At 39.6% G+C, this 25,570-nt stretch overlaps 1 long non-coding RNA gene across 2 annotated transcripts in view; it reads right to left on the reverse strand.

The window, feature by feature from the left end:
* Positions 1–21,099: 21,099 nt before the first annotated feature.
* The window catches only part of LOC127047615 (uncharacterized), a 37,304-nt gene continuing 32,833 nt past the window's right edge, over positions 21,100–25,570 (reverse strand). For both annotated transcript variants that reach the window (XR_007773409.1, XR_007773410.1), the window contains exon 3: positions 21,100–21,295. This is a non-coding gene — a long non-coding RNA (uncharacterized LOC127047615). The remainder of the gene's footprint in view (positions 21,296–25,570) is intronic.

Raw genomic sequence — 25,570 nt, forward strand, 5'->3', positions numbered from 1 at the left:
ATGTTTATTTTTTTAATACAGGAGCAAGGAGGTGGGAAAAGGAAAGATGTGGAAGAGGAATAGTCTTAAAGATGTACGTAGTGTTTAGACCTTGTGCCAGCCTTCTGCACAGGGATGATTTTCACTCATAACTCTTAATTTTACTACAGAGGATTAGAAACTAGAAAACATTTCTCATTTCTTTTTTGGGGGTGGTTCTATTTTTCATCAAAATTTCATTTTGATAGAAATATTGATTTGCTGTAGGCTGGGCTCTTCACTATTTGCACTGTGAGATTAGTCACCTAAATCACGTGGCATTTTTTCTCCTTGAGTGGATGATAACCAATTGCTCCAAGAACTTTCAAGACGAGCACAAGAACACGTCTGTCAGGAATATATATTTTATGATGCTTTCTCTTCCTGCTGACATTCTTGAAAACAAAATTTCTCCGACCCTCGTGGAAAAAAAATAAAGGAGACTGTGAAAACTACTGAAACAAATTTAGTTTATATACAAAAAACAACTGCAATTCCTGGTACTGCCTTTGTCCTGCTCCAGCAGATTCAAATGTTATGCTTTACACAGAGTTAATCATTGATTTTGAGGAGGATGTCATCACCATGGAAATCTACTGCTATTACACAAGTGTTCGGAAATATTTTAAGGCTTCATCCTTCTCCCACCTAGCTCAGTGGAAATAGGATCTGGGCCATACTGCGCATCTCTTCTGCCATTATACCATCCTTAACCTATTTACTGAGGTTTAGGTAAAGATCACCTCTTTCCTATTTGCACTATTTTATTTTAATTGCATGGCTGAAAAGGATAATATCAAATATTTTTAATCCTCTGCATTTTTTTAACTGCCCATAATTTATCATTTCTTTCACAATCTTGAAAATAATTTTTCCTGCTCATTTTGTTATTTTCCATGTAGCAGGCATGGATTTTCCCCCTCTTTTGAATAAAACTAATTAATTAAGAACAGACGTTTAATGCATATAATTTATCATGTCAAAACATTTTATTCGAGCACTAACATAATTGATGATGCCAATGCAGTACTGGAAATAATGCTAATTGAAAGAGAAATCACAAAATTCATTCTTGTAAATCTCATGATCAGATAATGTCACACAAAACACTAAGGTGCTGTTGCTCACATTTGAGACCCTTAAGCCTGGAGGTCATAATCAAATGCTTACACACTTATAATGAAGCTTAAAAACGATCAAGATAAAGAACAGTAATACAGTTAAATATTTAGTCTGACTAAGAAATAAGCATAACTCTGCATCTCTTGGTATTCAGCCCTCCCTTAAACTGATTCAAACCCAAACTCTTTTTGAGGTTTGTGAATGTTTGTCTTAGAGCCACATCTCTACTTCTTACCTGTAGTGACAAGTCCTGCAGGCTGCAACTCCCTTTCCAGCATCATAGTCTCCTTTTCAAGGATGATTGGATACTCCCCCCCACCTCACCCCACCCCCACTGTCAGGTGTCTTCAGAGCAGACATGGAAGCCAACTTTCCTAAGCTACTCAAGACACTGTGTATGAACAGCCATCTCTGGGGCCCAATGACTGTTTCCTGCTGATCAGTCACTTTAAAGTTCAGGATAGGCTTTAAGCCCCAGAATGTACCATTACATTTGCAAAGGTACTAATTTCAGCACCCTAAACCCCAGTGATAATGGATGAAACTTAGAAACATCAGTGCAATATCTAGCAGCAGTCAGAAAAGCAAAAGGGACACTGAAGTGTACATTTTTAGGCACCATATTAAAGGGGCAATATAAAATCATAAGAAACAAACAATTCAGATAATTTGAAAAGGCACAGAAGAGGCCCAAGGAAATCAAGTCCCATACATTATAAATATAGGAAAATAGGTTATATTAATTAGGAAAGTGGAGATTAAAGTCAGGGCCGGCTCTATAATTTTTGCCGCCCCAAACCAGCCCAGACTGCTGCCCCAAGAATGGACAGAGTGCCGCCCCTTAGTATGTGCTGCCCCAGGCACGTGCTTCCTCCGCTGGTGCCTGGAGCTGGCTCTGATTAAAGGAGGACCTTACACAAGTGCAATTTTTTTGAGGGATTTAGAGAAGTCAGATGCCACAAAATTAGTTGAGTATAATTGATGCCATTCTACTTTGTGCGCTAATTTTAGCCTACGACAAGATACAACACTAAGAGAATTCACAAGGACTGCTAAAGAATCCAACCCACTGTAAAGAACTGTGTTTTCCTGGTGAAATTCATCCCTGTGCACCACTTAAATCCCAGTTACATTTTTACTGTGGGTCTGAAGTTTTGCATAGGGTCTTGTGTGAACCCTCAGCACAGCAGTGAATTTCACCCTAAAGGAATATCAATGGAGTACTGAACCTGAGAAAAGAATCCTAAAGCACCATAAAATAAATACCAGTTTGATAACTGGATATGTAACTGAATATATTTGATGTACATCAAAGGAAAACTGTTTCAGGTACAGAACACTATAAGCAATCCTCTTTTAGAGACAGCAACCTGCTAAATGAATGAATGTATTCGAGAGACAAGGATATGTATTTAGCAGGATTCTACTGTAGCACAAATGTAAACCTTCAAGTAATGAAGAGCAGTCAGGTCTCTGCAAATAGGAGGTAATCATCATAGCAATTCATCTTAGGCTGGTTTTGATTAGGGTCCAAGGAGCTTAAGAATTTTAGGCTTCTTAGGCTAAAGCAGAGGTATCAGAAATGGAGTTATGGTAAAAGAATGGAAAGTCCTTCATGGGATTTAAATAAGCAGATACCAAATGTAATAATTAAGTAATGGATATAAACACCACAATAGGATGCTGAATATTAGGAAGACAGAATTCAGAGCATTTTATATGGATTTGTGATGAAAAGGCCATCAGGCCTTTGAAACATTTCTATAAAAATGAAAGCCCTTTGGAAAGCACTATGCAGGCAACTGAGGTCCTGGGATCAGTAACATTTATCATTAGTGAAGAACAGCAAGTCTTGATGCCTTGTCAATTGGATTTTGTACAGTCCTCAGGGATACGCTTTGCCCAATACAGCACAGAATGTATGATGAATCCTTCCAAGCCAAGATATTTCCTCATACTTTGAGAAAACTATTTATTACCATGTTACTTAAGCCTTAGAAAAAATGTTCAGAGCTGCAATAGTTATGACCCTTTTTCACTTATCAGTGCAGCAGACAGTAAGATATTGGCTAAAATCTTAGGAAAAAGCTGGAATCTTTCTCCCAAGTATGAGATTATCCAAAAAGCAAACAAAGCTAATAAAAAATAGACTTTCCTATATCCTACCACAAAATCAGGCTGCTATTGATCTAATTAACTTGATTAACCATAAAAACACTAAGATTATACAGCCATCAGTCTGGAGGAAGGAAAGCCTTTGACAGAATAGGATGGAAGTTTGTTACAATAAATTAAACAAATATTAATTCAAAGAGAACTTTTGTCAGTTTAGTACTGAGACAGCAATCATAATAAATTATAATCTTGCAAAAATATTCACTACAGTTAAGGGTAGAAACCAAATCACAAAACCATTAATTATGACCTCATATTTCCTCCACAAATACATGACACACTTGATCTGTCTCATATGTCAATCGTAAATGTTTGCTGAGTTTGTGATGAATGTTTTGTGGTGTTCTGTGTGGGAGGGAGACGTGTTGTGTAAAGTGTTCCCTAATCCACTGGCGGCCAAAAGAAATTCCTTGTGATGCTGTGGCGTCAGTAACAGTCAACGGAAATGTGCTGCATGAGGATGAAAGTACACTTAAGGAAGCATCCTAGAACTCTGCCTTTCCTTGCTTGTTAGGGTTTGTACCTTTCTTCTTATTACCACCATTAGATGGAGTAACATTTATATCTAAACCATGGCAAAAAGAGCAAGAATGAGAACTAAGGTAGAAATGGCATGTGGAAGTAAGCAGTCAGTAGAGCTGGTCAAAAAATGGTCAGTGTGTGTCACAAAAAAAAACTCCTTTATCCTCCAAAAGGAAAACTTTGGACGTTCTGATGAAAAAATCTCAAAACAAAAAATATTTGTAAAATTGCAAAAACTTTTGATTGGGGACACAACAACTTCTTGTACTGTTGTACTTTTTAACTCCCTTTTCCAGAAAAAGTGTAAGTGTGTGTGTGTGAGAGAGAAGAATGGAGGGGCACAGACTAGGTTAAAAAAATGAAATATTTTCACCGAAACTTTTAGTTTGGTTGAAAACTCATTTTTTGTTGAAAAAAATATTTAGGGTGAAATTTTTTGACCAGGTCTATTAGGAAGGGATTGGACTCAACCATGGATTTTAGTCAGTGCACATTACTAAGTTGCACGATTGTCATATAAGTTAACTTCATGTTTGCAGACATGTATAGCTGAGGATACTTACCACTCCCTTCTTCACTACTTCTTCCTTAAGATCCGAAAGACTTTAGTATATTCAATAAATCCTTGAAAGTACTAACTTTAAGCTCCTTTTCCCTATCTCAATTTTAGAGAAATTTCTGCTCTTACTCATTGTGTGAATCCCTTTGCTCTGCAGATGTATTAATAGCGGATCACAAATAGGGGCCTAATTTTACAGAGCCCGATTCTCTTGTTTCAGTAGTGTAAAGCAGGAGTAGCTTCCCTTAATGGGAGAGATGCATACTGACATAAAACTGGTGTAAGTCATAGGAAAAATCAGGATTACATTATCTATATTTAGGTCCACACATACTATCTAAGATATTGTGATGAAAGTTCTGTAACAAAATGATCTGATGCTAACCCTTGCACCTGTAGGATTGTTGCCTACATAATTTCCACTGGTATTTTATATAACTTACTCTTGAGTATCTCCAGAAATTGAGGCAAACCAAAGTTTTAACTCAGAAATTAACACTTGTCTTATCTGAATTCATGACCTAGTTCATTTATGTGGAACCCAAGAAGTGTGTGGGAAGGAGCTAACAATACTTCATACTTTACTGCCTGTCTAGCAATAGCAGCAGATTTGAAAAAGTCCAGTATTTCTTTAACCTGATAATATGCTATCAGATTTAGGGTGTTAAATTGGCTGAGAGTACTGTAGGTTTCAAAGCTCACAAATCCAAGAACATTCTGCATCCACATTTTATTCAGTTTTCTCTGTTCTGTTTCCTTTAGTCCTTGCTAAGAGTTATCCACACGTAACAAGCCTGGGATGTATTTGAGCAAACAGATGGCTTTGTATGGCATAATGTAAGTGGGAAGATATGGTTCATTTCATGAATCTAAAAAAAAAGGGGGGGGGGTTGATTCAGGTCATTAACCCTTACAAATGAAAACTAGAAATGGTAATGCCATCTGATGTGGCAAATGGGTATTTTGAGAATTCAGACCATGGAGTTGAGATTCCACAGAGCAATCACATTATATTTTTCTGATATTGAAAGAAAGGAGTAGCCAAAGTTATGATTGATTTTCTTTTTCTTTGGAGGATTAGGAGGAATTAGGCCCCTAACAGAGGAAGAATCTGAGTTTAACACCCAGAAAAGGAAATAGATTAGCGAAGCTCTTCAAGGATATACTCTTGAAGTACTGGGTAAAAGCAAGGCATTACCAGGATTAATCAGCCTCAGCAGCAAGCATCTGGCAATTAGTCCTGTGTATGCTTATTGCCAAGAAGCTAGCACATGCATTCTCAAGTGGCCTCTACTGCATGTTCATGGGCTGTCTGGATTTTATGGCTCTGTAGCTGTGTGTATGAAAGCTTCAGAATCAGTAGTGATACTATGAACAGGTTGCCATATTCTCAGAGTATTTTCCTTCCCCAGTATACTATAGGTGTGGGCAGTATTTCATTGCCACCTCCAGAACAGCCTGTTTACTGTCTCTTTGGGTTGTGAATAGATAACGGCAAGTGTGATTGTTCCTTTGACTTCCCTTCTTTTCACAGAACCAGCATTCAGCATGAGCAAAACAAGCAGCTGCTTGAGGCCCTGCCCCTGGATGCTCCACATCCCAAGCAAACTCTGAAATTCACAAGTTGACACCTTGTAGGACTGCAGGGGGAAGAAACAATGAGATGCCTGATTCCATCCAGGAAAAGGAGTAGAAAGAGGAAGCAACCTAGGACTTGATTTCTCCTCTTCTTGGAGCCTGGGACATCACTTTTGCTTGGGTACCAGCCATTCCATTTGTGAATCAGTTTGTTAATTTCAATTTATTTTGCTGTTGCTGAGGTAAAAAAAAATTGCCAAACTACATAGCATTCAAAACATCCTATAAACAGTGCAGAAACCTTAAAATCCCATCTGCTGTGCAGGTGCATTCCATTGAATAACACTGAGAGCTGGTCAATACACTTCCACAAACAAGCAGGAGAAGCAGGCTGTTATGGCCCAAGACTATTACTCCTGGGGAAATTCTGCATTACTGCATGTGTGCATAATTAATAAGCTGTGCATATTTATTTTTTTGCATCAAAAAATCTTCTGCCAAAATGTTGCTGCAGTTCTGCCTTTTGCCCACCAGAGGGCACTGTGATGATAGAACACAGCAGCAGCTCCTGGCCAGCTAGGGAAGAGAAACAGCCTTCCTTCTTCACAGCGCCTGTCAGAGGGTGGCTGAGTGGGGGGTACAGGGACACATGAGGACAGGGGGATGGCTGAGTGGGGGCACAGAGACGCAAGGGGCCGGGGGTGCAGGGACACATAGGAACAGGAGGTTGCTGAGTGGGGACACCTCTCAAGCATACACATACTAGTATTACATTATACTATATTATAGTCAGATTAACTAGCAGCCTTACACTATTAATTTATTCTGCTGCATTGTCTGCTGTTTGTTGCTGTTTGGTCAGGTCTCTTCAAAAGCTGTACCTTCTTCTATCCTCTCGGGCTGTCTTCCCATCTCTCAATCAACTGCCTTATACATGGTTTCACTGGTCATTAGCTTCTACTGAGCATGCTTGCTTGATCTGCTTAGCTAACCTTTCACCTATTTTCATACAGAGCATGCTCACTATCAAACATTACCTCATTTTTGATAACCAGTTAAAGCAGCACTGCACTGACCCAAGCCAGTTCAGGCTGAGGCTTGTTTGACCTTTCTGTTTCCCTTTTACTTTTTGTACTGCACATGCTCATTGTCAGACAATATCTCATTCTGCACATGTTCACTTGTGTTGTTTTTGCCTCAGAGAAATGATTACCCCATCTGACCTTACTGCTCATACCCCAGGCCATTTACTTCATGGTTGTACCTCATTTTATGTAATTTTTACTACTGGGCATGCTCAGCCCAGTGATACTTCATGACCGTACCTCATTTTACTCTACATTCTACTGGCCATGCTCAGCTCAGGAATCTCTCAGCTCTGGGCATATGACCTATATTGTACAATAGTAAGTAATCTGCAGCTTTCAGTTGGTGAAGTGATTCCTGCTTATTCAAGCGGACAGCCACGGACACAAAATAGAGGTTAAGAATATAAAATGGAGTCCGGGGAATTTCTTTGGTATCACTATATTACATGCATACAGATCTAGAGCTCTTTCAAAACAGGTTCTGATGGGCTCCTTGAGCTTGGCTCCATTCCACTGGGTCTCAGTTGCCCTTTGAGGCTCCTGGGGCTTAGATGTCTCTCTGGATTTGTGCAGGATTGACTCCATCCTGGTGGGACTCAAATGTCCTCTGGAGCTCTGCATCTCCCCCATGGCTTGAAGGAAGATGAAGGGAGTTTGGCTGTTTGTTGATTTAAGTGTCACAAAATAGAAATGTGTCTGGTGTTCTGGGGGAAAAAGGCCAAATAACTCCCCCCTCCTCAGGTCTTCAATATTTTCCTTTCACTAATATGGTTTCCTTACATTTAAAGACATTTTGCTTTCATCCAGTGTCCTGCCCTCAGCTGTAGGTCAAAATAGAGTTTACCATCCTAAAACTAGATAGAAATAAATAGCTGCCTGGGTACTTGAACTATGGTATGCTGCCTGGAATTCCCCACTTGCGCGAGTTCCTTCCCAATAATCTTCAGTAATCAGCTTGTAGAACACTCTGCTTCCTCTGAAAGTGATGCCATTACTGATCCATATCTATTGACTACTCACCGGTAAGCAATACAAAACTACAGTTCTTGTCCTTATCAATTAAAGATAGCACTTTCAGAATGTAGTGCATTATGGGGACGCTTGCAGTGTATGGTGAATCTGATTTACTGTACTGTAGTAGTAAGAGAAAAATTCAGCCCAGTTTGTTTATTCAATTTATAAATCCAATATCTCCTTGCAGTTTCTGAATTCTACCCTTAGTCTTTTTATGGGAGCTTTTCTCGCAGTTTATACTTATATAGAACATCTCACTGTATGTGCTGGTGCCATAAATATTCTTATAAATCTTCACCAGGCATTCTTCAGTAAAAATAGTACTACACTGGATAAAAAATGCAAATCACTGTGAACCACAGACTGCTACAGGACCTGCTCAGACTTGAGACAAATAAAACTGCTCCTTGTTTTACTTTTATATGATTGATAATAAGAAGTCTAACTTTACAATGTTAATATTTGAACTCAATGTTTAATATTTACACCAGAGGGATCTTTTTCAAATGTTGTACAAACGCAAGACTGACATTGCACCCAGGTTTGGTATAAACCAAGATAAGCCTTCCACAATAGTCCCCATTCTTTCTTTTTGTTGTTTTTAAGGAACCTGGTATTCTACAACATCCCCCCTCCACAGCTACCAATTTGAGAGCGAGGGCCAGATTCTCAAAATCAGTAGGAGTTAAGAACCTAAATACTTTTGAGGATCTGGACCCATCAGCATCCTTCCTTCCCCATCCATGCTTTTTCAAGTATTGGCCAAATGGCCTACTCCCCCATTCTGCATTTTTGGAGCCTATTTCCCCTAAGACACCCAACAGCATCTTCAGAGCCGTGAATGAGCAGCAATGGTTCTAGGAAATGCAGCTGGGATATAGAGTAATTAGATTTTCCACCTTAAAAACAGGACCATAGGTTGCGTGGGCAAGGCCATGTAGTAGGGTCTCAGTTATATGATGATCAGTGGAACTGGAATCAGAAGGCCCATGTTGCCTAGTGTTGTTGTTATTGAAGAGGCACTAGGGAAAGCAGACAGGCTGAAAGCAATTCACCTCCATGGACAGAGCAGTGCACAGGATTTAATAAAGTTCCACTTGTTCGACTTAACCTGCACTCAGCTTCACTCTCTGCAAATGAAATATCGATAACTGGGTATATAGATGTGTGTGTTTTCCTCTCCAAACCCACATACATTAATCTTCCCCACAGTATAATGTAAAACCTTCAATACAACCTCAGCAGCATTAGCAAATATTCAAGGTTGTGCCCAAGTTGTGTATGTGATGTGAGAAGTGTTGTGTCTGTGTGGGAAGCAAGAGGTTTGCAGCTGGGCAAGTATTTGGCTGGGATGAACCTGCATGTTGTACCTTGTCCATGATGCAGTAGCAGTTTCATGCTGGATGTGAGCAAAGGGTCTGGCTCTTTGCTGTTGGAACCTGCTAGTGGATATGCTGTGTCCAGTGTATTTTAAAAATAAAAGGAAGAGTTTTTACCTGTCAAGTCCTGAGTTCAGGGCACTGTGTGTCTCTTTGACAACTTGGTGACCTTGCAATTGCCTAAAACAGGAACTGCATTCCTTGTACTGCTTTTGGTGTTCTGGGTGCCATCCATTCTGTCAGGAAAAATAAGCAATCCTGAATTCAGGTCTTGGTAGGTAAGTCAAAGAGAAAACAGCTCTCAGATATTTTTTTAAATGCATTGATTTGTAAGACTTTAAAGCTAAAGTTAACGAGTTACAAGCTTGGGATCCTATCCTGAAAACGCTTATGCACGTGCTTAACTTTAGTATTGTGAAATCAATGGGTCTACTCAAAGTTAAGTATGTATGTAAACATTTGCAGAATCATAGCCTGAAAACATTTAATATTTATTTTAAAACCATGTCAGTACACCTCTAAATCAGACTGCTTTTGTATGAAGACTCTCTCAGTGACTACTGAGCGATTATAGCTCAATCCTGCAACAACTTTTGTATGTGCTTGATTTTAAGTGTGTGACAATTCAGATGAAGTAAATGGTGCTGTTCATATGCTTAAAGTTAAATGCATGAATAAGTATTTGCAGAATCAGAGCTTATAGTAGCTGCCTCCCAGTTTGCTTACCCTATCATACAGCTTAACAGGTCTTAAGAGGATAGTTGCAAAAGTTCTTTCCCAAGGGCTTTTTCATTTCCTATTTCATCTAAGGGCTTCTAAGACACTTCCAGATCATCAAGGAATTTGAAAGATGCTAAGTATCACCAAGATCCTTTAGTCAGATCAGATTGCAGGATTGGAGCCTAAAATGGGAGAAGTGAGGTGTCAAAAAATCCATTCCCCTAGAATCTTGTGGGGAGAGAGAATAGGGATTTAAAAAAAATCTGGCTGGGCTAGCAAAAGTTTTATGGCTTGTTAGGCTTGAACCTCACAGTTTGCCAGTTGGAAGAACACCACTAATTTTCTGCTACTTATTGCTGATGCATGCCAGTGTGTTGGTTTCCTGGGCACGATGCGTTCTGTGAGATGCCTAACTGGGAAAAGCACCAGAGCTGATTTTGAATATAGAAAGCGTTTAGAGGGCTAGTTAATACATTCTCACCTTTTGGACACCAGAACAACTTTCTGAAGGTAGGAGAACTTGAGATGATTGGAGGCAGCAAAATCTCGAAGGAGAAGGGTGGAGGAATGTGATCGCAGAGAAGTTTGGGGGTATGGAGGGGGCTGTTTTTTTGGGAATGCTCAGTGAATACAGGGAATAACCATGCTTTGCATCCCGTAGAGTCGATATGAGTTTGATTTAAGGATGCGGCTGACCGGTCTGACATGCCCCTTCCTTGTAAGGGGTAATGAGATTCACTGTCCATGTTCTAGTAAATATTTTTTGACAAATGTTTTCTCAGTATTGAGTGGTAGTTAGTAAATACTGAACACACTCTCTCTCCCTCCACTGTTTAACAAAACTTTTATTTCCTTTCAGGTGGCAATAGACTATTTGGTCTGTAGTTTCTCTTAATTAAATTGAGAGGGCAATATCTATACGTCTTCTCTTCATGTTACAGTACTTAATACATAAGTAACTTTACTCTTCCTTCCTTATTACTCATAGATATAATTTAAGATCACAACAGCCTCTTATCTCATCATGTGTTCTTTTTTAGTCCTGATTGCTGCTAAACTGTACAGTTGCAAACACTAATACGAGTAATTTAAATGAAGCACGCACAGCAGCAGAACCCTTTCTTCCCAGGAGAGTTCTGTACAGCCAGTAGTCTGAGTTATACTTCATACATAGTATTCAAGACTGTGAGTAAGATAACTATGTAGACATGCATAGTTGTACTATGGGATAATGTTTTGCAAGTCAGGGTGCCTTCAGGGCTGTCACATAAGTTTGAGTTATGGGCTATGAGGGACTGCTTAGTCTTAGATTCTGTTCAAAATAGTTTTCTGGCTAAAATCCTGGGCCTAACTCCTTCTGTAACTGGAATGTTACTCAGATGGGAAACAAATCCTAATTATATCAACGTTAGTTGATATTTTAATGGAAAAGGCCTAAAAGATTATTAATATTGCTTTGTTATCAGAAAGAGTTCTGACTAGTAAAAATGATAATTGGATGAAACTCATAAAGCATTCACTACCTCAGCTTGCTCTTGAGCACCTGAGGGAAGAATTTTTTTATCACTCTGTTTATGCCAAACTATGAACCAAAGATAATAGACCGGAAGATGAGACTAGACTCAGGGTCTTGATTTCCAGTTTCTTCATTCCTCTGTTTGGAGCAGGCACAGAGAGGGCAAATGTGGCTTTAAGCCCCCTTCATGTGCCCCCTGAGGCAGTTAGAGCAGTCTCAGGGACACTGAGGGTACATCTACACTGCAATTAAAATCCTGTGGCTTGTCCATGCCAGCTGATGTGGGCTAAGAGGCTGTTTAACTGCATTGTAGACTTTTGGGCTGAGGCTGGAGCCTGGGCTCTAGGACCCTGCAAGGTGGGAAAGTCCAAGAGCTCAGGCTGCAGCCTGAACATTTACACCAGAATTAAACAGCTCCAAGTCAACTGGCACAGGCCAGCTGTGAGTTTTTACCTGCAGTGTAGCCAGACCCTAATTTACTCTGATCTCTAAGATCTGTAGAAATCACTGGCTAGCCAATGCAGTGTGTTCTGGCCATGTCCTCAACCTGCCCCTATGCTAGGAAAAGTGATTATCAGCATTATGCTGGCCAGGGATGACTTCTGCACCTGGTGTATCTTTAGTGTCTGTTTGTGTGTGTGTGTGTGTGGGAGGGCACTCTTTTCAACCTCTTTAAGATTATTTTTATACCAACAGAGTGGCATAAAGGGGCTAGGGTGTAACAAAGGGCCCAGAGTATCTTGATTTGCTCCCTGTCACTTTATTTCCTCTTTTTTGAACCAAAGAAAATATTTTGTATTTATTTTAGTAAATTAGTTAAAAAAGTCAAATGCCAAAAACCCTGCCTTTCACTGAGATTTCAAGCAATGAAGTCTGCAGTTTTAATGGGCAGATCAAAGGGCATTCACACGAATGAAAGAATATGTTCATGTAGTGAACATAGAGGGGAAACCCCAGCTGTTACAGGAGTCAACAAACAGGTCTTATATTTGAGAGGCAGTTTTTAGAGAACAAATCTGTCCTTAGACCGTTAATTTGTTTCCAAAAGAGCAGAAAATTTGGTTGCTGGCACCAGATTGTACTGACATTCCCTTTTGAGAACATTTTCAGTTTGCATATTATGCAAACTTAATTAGATATTGACATAAATAGAGTTTTTGGGGATTATTTCTGCTGCATTTAATGGGGAGATTTTGCATCTGTTTTGACTTATTAATCTCTCTATTACTGTCACTTGATTATATATTTCTGTGAAGCCAAGTTGTGTATGCAATAACACCTGATTGACTGATTGTATTATACAGTAGGCAGGATTTAAGAAGTGAATGCTAATAGCATAGCAAGTCTGATTTAATTACTTAGCTCATTCTTAGACTGAGGCCAATTCTTGCTTCTGAGCTTGTTTAGGAGCTTTGTAGAAAATCCATTGCTGCTGCTAAGACTGTGATTTCTAGTAGAGAAAAAAAAGTCCATGTTAGTATTGTGCTGTGTTTTTAAAACCATTTTAGTTGTTAGTGTATTTGATGATATTCATATTGGTTTTGTATTGATAAATTTGCTGGCTTGTGGAGCTACAATTTAGTGTCGTCTCTATTTTTGGAGGCCCTGGGACAGTATGCAAGACAATGGGGGTCTGGTGGCTTTGCTCTGAATGTTTTAAGAAGTAATTGTTTTTTGTAGCTACAAATTCAAGTAGGCTTAGATTCTCCTAAGTACCCTGGCCTGATGCAATGAAGTGCTTAACTTTAAGCCTGTGAATAGTCTCACTGACTTCAAAATCGAGCCCATGATATATATATGGATCCGTATAGTATCTGTGAAGAATGTAGATCAGATCCTGGAGAGAGGGCTAGATCCTCACAGTTTTTTCAAATCAGTGGAGCCATACTGAATTTCACCAGCTGAAGATCTGATCCATTGATGGCACTTAGTGGCCTACAGTGTGTCACAATTAATAGTGGAGGAAAAGGACAGCATCAATATTTAAGGACAGTTGGAACAAACTTTCAAAATAGGTCTGCCTCACAAAACCAAATCCGCAAACAACCCAATTACTAATGAACACCAAAATTTTGATTTTTCTGGAAAATGTCTGTGCTAATCTATGAACACTGAGGTCAACATTACTTTCCCGCCCAATAAGTGTCAGGTCTAAAATCATGAGTACAAATTATCTGAGATTTGCAGAAAAGAAGATGAGGCAGGTTGCACCTAAAATATGCCAGCAGAAATGAGTTAATTAAATGGAAAGCTGATAAAATTACATATAACTTCAGGTATAAAAATGTAAGATGTAATAATGCATATCAATTCTTTATTGCTCTCTAATGCTCTGAAATACTGATTGTATTTTGGCTGATTTATTACAGGATATAGGACATGAATCATAAAAGATTAAGGTTGGAATAGACCTCAGAGGGATGCAAACTTCAGAAATAAATTTTTAGGAAACAAATTATTTACAAGCACAAGTTCTTAAAATCAACCAGTGTGAAGGCACACAGTCATATGCCTGACTTCAAAGTCACCTTTCTAATTGGGTTGTGCTATGCTCTGCTTCCCTCTGAAAGAACTACAACACAAGTTACACCAAAGTAGTACCTAATATATTCCTTAATTTTGTTTACTGTGTGTTGTGGTCACTGCTAAACTTGGCTCTTTGCCTTAGCTGAATGGAAATGTTTACCTCAATATTACCTGAATTTCCCTCTAATTATTATAGACAAAGGCTAGAACAGTTTTACCTCAGTAGCAGCATATAATTATGGCATTACGTACAAATATTGGCAAATATTAAGGGTGATCTCTGTTCTGTGTTTTTCAGCAGCATACCCTTATTTTATTTTTTCTTCAGATCACAGCCATGCTGCATGTGAAGTGTTATAGCAGTAGAAATGCTCTTGTGAAGGAGATCTGCAAAGGGTGGAAGATGGAGTTGTGGGGGTAGTAATGGGGGTTTGCTTTAAAAAAAAATCTTTACAATGTATAAAGAGGGCCTGAAACTTTTTTCTCTCACGCTGGGTGAAACCTATCTCATAGCTCCTGAGACGGTGGTCAGGCCATGATGGCTAAGAACACTTGCTTGCTGGTTTTATTGAGACAAATGTTATGAAAGAAGCCCCAGGTCCATGCCCAAGTACACATGCAATTGCATGCCTAAGTTCAGTACACATGATTGTGTGTGCAATCAAGTAGTTGCCCATGACTATTTCTAGCTGACAGCTGTAAATCTTTCAGGTGTATTTGTTTTGTAGCACCTTTCATAACACCCCGAGCCAATCTTCTGTCTCTCTTAGGGGACCAGATAGCAAGTGTGAAAAATCAGAACAGGGGATGTGGGATAATAGACGTCTATATAAGAAAAAAGCCCCAAATATTGGAACTGTCCCAATAAAATCAGGACATCTGCTCACCCTAGTTTCTCTTAATAATTAGACACAGCACTGCTGAGGACAGCACTTTTGAAGGAAAATACTCGTATATTCCTGGCATATGTAAGATTGATAATCTCTACAAATCAGAGACAGCCTGTTGCTAATTTCCCTGTTGCATTCTCCCCTGTCTAGTTATAGTACCAAGCCGATGTCTTGGAAGAAGAACAGCTTAGATAAATTTGATTATGTATCAACAATAGGCTCTGCCCTACAGGAGATAGTGACATGGATTTAACCCAATTTATTTAGGATTTGAGCTTTTATTTCTGAAGAGGTGCATGAGTATCTTTTATACATCCACAAGCTAGGGAGGATCCTCTCTTGTAGTCAGTGTGACAAATGAACAGGACTGGCAACTGAGCCAGCTTCCCTGCAAGCAGGATCAGAAACCCTTCACTCTTAAAGTGATAGCTTCTGATTATTACATAGTATTCAATATACCACACTCTAGAACAGGGGTGGCCAAAGTGTGGCTCATGAGCCACATGCACCTCTTTTACAGTTAAAGTGCTGCTTGCAGAGCCCTCCATGCTCCCCATTCTGCCCTATTACTGTGGGTGGGTGGGGATGTGGGGCTTCTGCCAGAGATGCCTGAAGCCTGCTGAGAGTAGAGGGGGACAATTTACAGGTTCAGGCTCCCCCAATATCTTGAGTCCCTCCCCCCCAGCCATCAGCCATCTATCTGTAGCTCCCAGCTGTTTGCCGCTGCCTCTCCCCACGCCTGCAGCTCCCAGCTTGCCAGCTCCAACAGCAGCCATGCAGGGAGAGGGCCAGGCAGAACTATGTGATTGAATGCGGCCAGCAAACCCTTAGAAAAATCTGAGGAGGTGTGCCCCTCGCACATTGCCTCTGGCTTGTGCCTAATGGGGCAGGGTGTCTTAGGGCTTCAGCTGAAGGCAGGCACCTCCTGGGGCGGGGCTTGAAGCTCTGAGCCCTCCCTCCCTGTGAGGCTGAAGCCCTGAGCCCCAGTTCTCGAACTTCTGAAGATTATCATAAGTGGCTCAGAGGGTCAGTAAGTTTGGCCACCCCGACTCTAGAAAGAGACTACCTGTGGGCTGTACTTCTAAACAATTTAGAAAAGCAATTGTACTGTCCTTTAAAAATTCTGGCATAAAGAAATCATTTTGAAAATGAAATCCATTTTGGGGGGGCTTGTTTAATTTAAAATATCTTTCCTGGCTAGAAGATGGGTGTCAGTTACAAGGTCAGCTGGACTTTCCGACCCTCCTTCAGTCTCTCTCTCCCATTCAGGTGACAGACTTGGTGCCTTCACTCCTCTTGGACAAATCCCATGATTCTCCCACACACAGACTGGTTAGAGTTTACCAACTGTGATTCTTTAACAGATCCAGCTAGGTTTGGCACCTGCAAGAGTCTTCCCTTTGGAAGTTGTGAGCAGTAATTAAATATAGTGACTCAGAACAGCTTCTTCAAAACAAAGTTAAATATATAACTGTGGAAATGTAACAATTAGGGCTGTCAAGCAATTAAAGAACTTAATCACAATTAATCACATGATTAAAAAAATTATTGCAATTAATTGCACTGTTAAACAATAATAGAATATTATTTATATAAATATTTTGGATGTTTTCTACATTTTCAAATATATTGATTTCAATTACAACACAGAATACAAAGTGTACAGTGCTCACTTTATATTTTTTATTATAAATATATGCACTGTAAAAATAAAAAATAGTATTTTTCAATTCACTTAATACAAGTACTGTAGTGCAATCTCTTTATCAAGAAAGTTGAACTCACAAATGTAGAATTATGTACAAAAAATAACTGCACTCAAAAACAAAATCTAAAACTTTAGAGTCTACAAGTCCACTCAGTCCTACTTCCTGTTCAGCCAATCGCTCAGACAAACAAGTTTATTTACATTTTCAGGAGATAATGCTGCCTGCTTCTAGTTTACAATGTCACTTGAAAGTGAGAATAGATATTTGCATGGGACTGTTGTAGCCAGCATTGCAAGATATTTATGTGCCAGATGCGCTAAAGATTCATATGTCCCTTCATGCTTCAATCACCATTCCAGAGGACATCCATCCATGCTGATAATGGGTTCTGCTTGGTAATGACCCAAAGCAGCGCAGACCAACGCAAGTTCATTTTCATCATCTGAGTCAGATGCCACCAGCAGAAGGTTGATGTTCTCTTTTAGTGGTTCAGGTCCTGTAGTTTCCGCATTGGAGTGTTGCTCTTTTAAGATTTCTGAAAGCATGCTTGTAGTGGGGTAGTCACCCTGCTCATGCCCTGAAGGGCTTAAGACAGCCCTGGGGGGAGGGCTGTGGCAGGCGAAAAGGTAGGCTGATGGGGAAAGCAGCCACAGCTGTGGCCAGCTTAATCAGGGCTCCACTGGTCCTTATAAGAGGGCAATGGGCCAGAAGCTAGGACACTCTCTGTCTAGTCTTTGAGAGAGAAGGATCTGGCTGCCTGGGAAGCTGAGAAGGGTACTTAGGGTGAAGCAGTGCTGGGGAAGGGCAGAGGAAGCTGGGGAGCTCCAGCCAAGCAAAGCCCCAGGGTTCAGGCCGAGTTAAGGGCCCACAAAATAGGTACGGGGCTGCAGATGGGCAGCCCAGAGATATGCAGAGGCAGCAGGTCCTAACCCTCTTGCTGATGATGAGTGGTTTACAGACTGCAGTTGTCCCCAGGGAGCAGGGGCTAAATGATGACTGGCAGTAGGATTGGGGGTTCCCCTGGGAAGGGAACATACAATTTTCCCCTCAAGTTTAGTCACAAATTTCATTAATGCATTATTTTTTTAACGAACACCACCAGCATGGAAGAATGTCCTCTGGAATGGTGGCCAAAGCATGAAGGGGCATACAAATGTTTACCATTGTCTCCCTCCTTATGGAAGAGCGGTGAGCTCAGGAAGGAGTTAATTCTTTGAACCCTTGTAGCAAACAGCAATCAAACAGGTACACATAATAATCATAAAAATAATTCAGATCACCTAGACCTTCATAGCAGTTAAACAAAAATATTAAAAAATTAGCCACAAATAACTTATTCAAAGAATGTTGCTGTTTTTATATTGTTCACAAAGTGTAAATTGAAAAATATTAAAATATCTATACCTATATCTCTCTCTATATATATATATATATATTTACTGTGCTAGTGTTCAGAGTCCGATCAAGGTCCCATTGTGCTAGAAGCTGTACAAATGCATAAGAAGATAAGGTTCCTGCCCTGAAGAGTTCAAAAGTATTCTCTAAATTTTGGATTACAGATCATTCACGAGGAGTTTTTTTTGCATATACTGTCATTGCAAGTCATGCTATGTCCATTATTTGCACTGTTCACATGGTTCTTTGTCTGACTGGATTACTTTCATAACTAACCAACATAGCCTGAGTTGTGAAATTTATAGCTGAAGATACAATTTGTAATTCATTTTGGGAAATATTCAAGCATAATTCAGTTTTCAGTTTTTGCTGAGCTAAAGGAAGCCTTTCATTTAGGAAAGCTTCAGTATATTCTTTCTCTTTGTACCACAGAGCTAATGAAATTTGATAAGCCAATTTACTTTACGTTAGTTGAGAGTTCTGTCATTCACAGATTCATTCATAACATCCATCATCTTGGTTCAAGCACTTAATTTATTGGAAATAAAGGTCCATGGACAGTTATAAAAGAAAAGTGTGGTTTCTTTAGTGAAGTCTTTTTAAAACTACAAGTTTCTCATTAAAAAACAAGAGCAGATCACAAGGAATATCAAGTTCAGCGGGCTTCAAGTGGGATTCACTTTAGTTATACTGGCTTGAGCGTATACATTCAAATAGCCATCAGTGCGGTATATAGAGTCTCTCTGTCTAGCATGCACACATGATCATGCATGAATCAGTTAGTGGAAATGTTTGTCTATTGGGTTGGATCCTGCATGGTGCTGATACAGAGTATCTCATGTGTAAGTGCAAGGTAAAAAGTGATGAAAAGGACCTGAGCTGCCAGGGAGTCTGCTGCTGTTATAAAGAGTGCTGCCTGCACAACTACTAAATTATTCCTCTTTGTAGCAGCAGTCAGACCTGGAAGGTGGGTGGCGGGGAGCGGGGGAGGAGGAGAGAAACATTGCCCAATCAGATTTGCCCACTCCCTGCCCAGATTTTACACTGCACTCTTGAGAGGGAGAGTAGGAGAGGGCATACAAAGGCCTTGAGATTTAATGCTTCTCATTGTGGAGAAACTCACCAAAGCCCCAACCCAAAGTACAACACTTAAGCGTGTGCTTAAACTTAATGGGACTGACTGTTGTAAATTTAATTGTGTGACTGCCCAGCCTCTGCTCACATTTGTGATGGAATGGGTAACATTGGATATACTGCTGAGGGAGGGTTTGTTGGCACAAGACCTTTGCTGTTATTGATATTGTATGTCCTGTTTAGAATTGAATTTCCCATGCCTTCATTTGGTGTGCCTTCACTCATGTTATGCCCATCAGCATGTCAACGGGCGGTGTCTGGATAATTCTGTGTGTCAGTTGAGAGATGAATATAATTTCAGAAGCTAATGTGGTGCTTTCTGTTTCTGAAATTTGTCTCTGAGAGGTGCATGTGAACAGACTTAATGTTCCTTTGTAGTCATATTGAGACAGTTACGTTGAAACTGGAATATTTCTCCTTTTTATTCCCCTTCCAAGGACAAGAAAAATCTCCTGAGATGAACCAATAAAAGGTGGAGAATTACCCTAAAAGAAAGTATTCTGCAAGAATATTTAGATGCTTTAAAAAAAGAAAAAGCACTGTCAATTGGCTATGGATGCAATCTATAATTAAATTAATTAAAATTGAAGACATCTATTTTCCACTGACATCAATTTTCTTAACCTAAAAGAGTAAAGCTTTTATATTGTGGTGTGTGCATGTGTGTATATATTATATAAAATACCTTTAGTTGTGACACTTATCGTTAAAGTGCTTAACACTCTCCATTATAGCCCCTGTTTTTAGTTGCTTATAACTTTTTGTTGAATGTTAACTGTTCGTGATGAAATTTCCTATGCTAGGTGACTGCCTCAGGCTGATTTTTTTTTTAAAAGATTCAGATATTTCTTAGAATCAGTCAGAATAAAGGAGAAGGAGGAAGCAGCTGAAGATATGAGGAGCGGGCAAATGAAGACAGCCTGGGAGCAATAGGAGAAGAGGTACACGGTGACAGGAGCCTCTGAGGACAGGGTCAGAAGCCAGATGAAGTGATGTTGGGTAGGGGGAATAGGAGCAGGAATGGATTAGGGGGACAAGGGCGTAAGGATTTGTGAAACACTCAAATATTATGGTGATAAGTGCTGTAGAAAAGCCCAAGAAGAAATGAATAACTGTGTTTCAAGTGCAGGGTTTGGATGTTATGCAGTAAATAGGCCTGGGCCCCACACTGAATAATGAGGATAAAGAAGGAATATTGAATAGCTACCCACTTGGTGAGCACTGTCCATGGGTGACTTGCACTGCTACTACCTGTACTGTATATGTTCAGCGGATAAACAGAACTTCTGTCACTGGTAGTGTCATTACTGCTTCACACATGAGCACCATTCACAGACACACAACATAACTATAGAGACCTCACAAAACGAAACCGTTTGGCTCTTCTAAAACAATAGTGTATTGAGTAATTTTACTTATAATTGAAATCCTGATAAATGATGTCATCCTCCTGGTAGAAGCAGTAGAGAGGCTGATCTGATAGGGGTATGCTGCTTTGTTGACAGAAACACTTAGCTTAACTGCAAGCATAATTTTGATAGACTTAATAGGACATTCTCATTTTCAAAAAGGATCCCATTCACACATTTTTATTGCACCAACAGCAAGCAAGACAGCAATAATTTGAGATGAAAGCAATTTTTCCCCATTAAAATGCAGAACAGTTGGCCATAAAGATCCATGCTTTGGACAGAAACTGTAATCGCTCATCTGCTCCAGCAGAGTAAATGAAAACAAAAGGTCCCATGAGCGCCTTTTAAAATGCAGGAAAATATTTTATTTAGATCATTAGGAGGAAAGAAATGATCAGAGGATGAGTACTATATTGGGGAGGAGTCAAATTTCCTTTTCTTTAATATGTCATGTTAAGATTATTTCCCTTGAATCTGCAATTAAGTAGTGGTATAGTTCAGAAATCCATAGCTGATTCTCCATCCAGAGTTTGTGTACCTTTGGGAAAAGACATATATCATTACTGGACCAGTGAGTTAGATCAACTTGCTATTATGCTTTTCCATACAGAAAAAGCATTTATAAACTTTCAGTCTTATGTCTTTTATTTTAGATTAAGGGTAATCACGAAACAATAAAGACAAGAGTCGTGTATGGTTCCTCTCTAATATGTTGCATCAGCTGTGATTAGAAAATGGCAGCTACTTCCGCTGAAAACATCATAATACACCTCTACCTCGATATAACGCCATCCTCGGGAGCCAAAAAATCTTACTGCGTTATAGGTGAAACCATGTTATATTGAACTTGATTTGATCTGCTGGAGTGCACAGCCCCGCCCCCCCAGAGCGCTGCTTTACCGCGTTATATCTGAATTCATGTTATATCGGGTGGCGTTATAAGGGGGTAGAGGTGTAATTTAAGGGTGTAGTTCACAGAAAAGAGAGAACAATATTTCCACAGGTACATTGATTGCACCTGTACAAATTAGGGGCAAAACCCCTAAACCTGCCAGGGTGGTTAAGATTTTGGTAAGTTTAAATGAAGGAAATCTCTCTATAGGTGCCGAAGAGAAGCACTAATTCTAGATGGTAAGCTATTTGGACCAGGGATTATGTTTGGGTTTGTGTCTCTCCAGTGCCTATCACAATAGGGTCCTGGTCCAAGACTGGAGCTCCTAGGTGCAATTGCAACACAAATAATAAATAGTGAAGTCAGTGTCTGGGATGGCTTCACTGTCCTGTTCAAGTAACCACCTCGGTCAGCCAAGTACCAGAGACAGAAAAAATCACTGGATCATTTTTCTGAAAAAGGAAGCCTGAAGAGCACACATCTGTGCAATTAGTGATGGCACACACCAATGACTAGGTAAGCAGTCATGATAAATGGCTGCATGGAAAAATATAGAGATAAGGTGGGTGAGGTCTCTCTTACCAACGGAAGTTAGTCCAGTAAAAGCTATCACCTCACCCATCTTATCTCTCTCATCCTGGGACTGACACGGCTACAACAACATGGCATACATGGGAAAAACAACGTTCACTGATTATGTTCTCACTTTGAGTGAAGGTCAAAAAAGGTTTGAACTGAAATTGCTGATGTTGACCAGTTTTTGAGCCAAATAAATGAAATAGTGGGAGTTGTGTCTGAGAAATTGTGACAGCCAGGTGAATAATAACCAAGGAAAATCTCAGAAGGAGGCTTAGCAAGAAGGCAAGAATACATGCTGGTTTTTTTTTCAGTGGGCAACAGGCACATTGTGCTTGCTCATGAATTCTCTTTAGGCGATGCTATTCAATTCTTTCCTATATATAGAAGGGTATGAGAGACAGCTAAAAAATACACTTGAAAAAATGTCTCTGGTCCTACAATATAAAAGCAGATTTACAAAATTTTCAGAATCTTACAAAAAGCTGCCAAAATCTGTCACTTTTAAAAACAAATGAATCCAGTAGAAGGCATCAAACAAAGTGTTTGTTTAAACACCTGATTATGTTCACAGTTGCAGAAATTGTACATACAGACACAAGTGCAATTCCATTTTAATAACTCTTGAGAGTGACTGTAGGCAAACTGGGATGAACAGTTTGACTCAAAAGCCTTTCTTTTCTTAGCCACTACTAGCCACCATTGGGTTTGCTATGTATGCTAAGAAAGGGACCAAAATTAATTTCCCAGCGTGGCTGACTTTAGGATGAGGCAGTTTTGCAATTGGCAGCTACAGAGCTTGTTCTTGTGATTTGATTGGTGCCTAACACTTGGTTTCAAGAGACTGTGGGAGAGGGCTGAGCTTACTCTACTTAAAAATTAAAGCCAGATGGAAAGTATGGACAGACAGTTAGTTATATTTCTACTCATTTAAGAACATGGTTTTTTTTAATTAGAAGTGTTTGCTCCCAAACAAATAACTTCTATAATAACAGATTAGATCATGGAATTACTGAAGTTTCACTTTAATAGAAGGTTCTTTGTATATGTCATAAACAGATAGCTAAGGGTTAATGTCTCTTACACCTGGAAAGAGGTAACCTGAAGCACCTGACCAGAGGACCAGTCAGGAAACCAGACTTTTTCATGTCTGGGTGGAGGGAAGTTTGGGTCTGAGTTCTTTGTCTTCTGCCTATCTCCCTCTCGGCTATGGGAAGGATTTCTGTTTCCTCCTTTCTAATCTTCTGTTTCCAAGTTGTAAGTACAAATATAGTAAGGCAGTAAGGGTTCTATTGTTTTTCTTTTGTATTTACATGGGTATAGTTGCTGGAGTGCTTTGAATTGTATTCTTTTTGAATAAGGCTGTTTATTCATATTTCTTTTAAGCAATTGACCCTGTATTTGTCACCTTAATACAGAAAGACCATTTTTATGTATTTCTCTTTCTTTTTACATAAAGCTTTCTTTTAACACCTGTTGGAGTTTTTCTTTAGTGGGGAACTCCAGGGAATTAAGTCTGTGCTCACCAGGGAATTGGTGGGAGGAAGAAGTTAGGGGGAAATCTGTGTGTGTTAGATTTACTAGCCTGACTTTGCATTCCCTCTGGGTGAGGGGGGAAGAGAGATTAGCTCTCGGTACTTCTGTTTTCCAAGGCTGGAAACGGGGAGGGTGGAATCCCTCTGTTTAGATTCACGGAGCTTGCTTCTGTGCATCTCTCCAGGAACACCTGGAGGGGGGGGAAGGGAAAAGGTTTATTTCCCTTTGTTGTGAGACTCAAGGGATTTGAGTCTTGGGGTCCCCAGGGAAGGTTTTTTGGGGGACCAGAGTGCCCCAAAACACTCTAATTTTTTGGGTGGTGGCAGCTTTACCAGGTCCAAGCTGGTAACTAAGCTTGGAGGTTTTCATGCTAACCCCCATATTTTGGACGCTAAGGTCCAAATCTGGGACTAGGTTATGATAGTATAGAAGTGAAATGTTAAGTGTAGTGAAGTCTTTAAGTCTCTGTGGCATGTTTTCAGATAAGTCTCCTTTATTAGCTCTCTCTTCTAACATAAACATGTATCAAGATGCTGGGGAAATACGGGTTTGTGCCACTGGCACAAGTTCTTTTTATCTAACTTGATAATTAATGTAATGTCCCCCGTTAGGCTATTTTAGCATCTCTCTATTGCTTGTTATCATCTCTCAAGTTTTAAACTTCAAAGTGACATTAGTGATGTTATTGAGTCAGTTTTTAAATTCTTTCACTCACTGGGTCTTTACACTATGTCTGACATAATAGTTAAACCAATAATCTGTTCAGGCATTTGAAAAGTAAATCAAGAAAACAGACCCTTATTTGTCTTATCATGGGGAAAATTAAATTGAATACTGTGCCCATCAAGAGTTCTGTTTCACAATAAAGCCATCCATTAGAAAATGAAATCCCCCAAAAGAGACCAATGTTGAATCACTTTTGGCTACATCCAAAGACAGCACCCAGTGTGAGAAACGGATAAATATGCTTGAGCAAAGACTGACTCAGGACTTTCTGATGCTTTCAGTACTTGTAACTCTGATTAACATCTGCCAGTGAGTGGGTTTTGGTTTTTTTTTATTTGATTCCTGGCAGATTTTGGGGGTAAGTTTGTAAGTCTTCTTACCAATAAAAAAGAACCCTAATATTGCTGCCCTTTATCATATATATCATGCATTTGAAAAGCTATGACAATATCATATACCAGTGTATGGTAATAGTAGGCAAAGTGCTGATCTTTAATGGCAAACACCATTCAGTTTGTCGCAATTAAAAATATTCACAGACTGTAAGGCCATTCCTGACCACTGTGGTAATTGAGATTCACCTCCTAGAGGCCTTAGAATTTCAGTAACTTCTGCAGTGGAGGGGAAATGTTCTGTTCTATTCTATTCTACATAGGTTCTTATATTGTGCTTGGCACCATAGTATCTCTACTCCATTAGTGAATACTACGGAATCCAATAATTTCTGGAGGAACTAAAGAGTATATGTTAGAAAGATATCAGACTAGATTTAAAGATTCCAAATGATGGTGAATTTACTGCTTCTCATAATAAGCTGCTGCAAATGCAATTTCTTAACAATTCAGGTTATTTCCAGTGTGGTTGCTTCCCTTTTAAAATGTATTTACATCTATCCTACCTCCCAGTTAATCCAACTTTCCTCTTTTTCGTGGGTCATTGACCATCTGGCTTCCATGGCAATGTCTCCTACTGCATTCACTATTAAGGAGCTTTAAGCATGAAGGGGAAGATCCTCAGCTGGTATAAATCATCATAGTGCCATTGACTTCAACAGAGCTATGACAATTTTCACTAGCTGAGGAT

Source organism: Gopherus flavomarginatus, chromosome 3 (genome assembly GCF_025201925.1).
Source record: "Gopherus flavomarginatus isolate rGopFla2 chromosome 3, rGopFla2.mat.asm, whole genome shotgun sequence".
NCBI lineage: Eukaryota > Metazoa > Chordata > Testudines > Testudinidae > Gopherus > Gopherus flavomarginatus.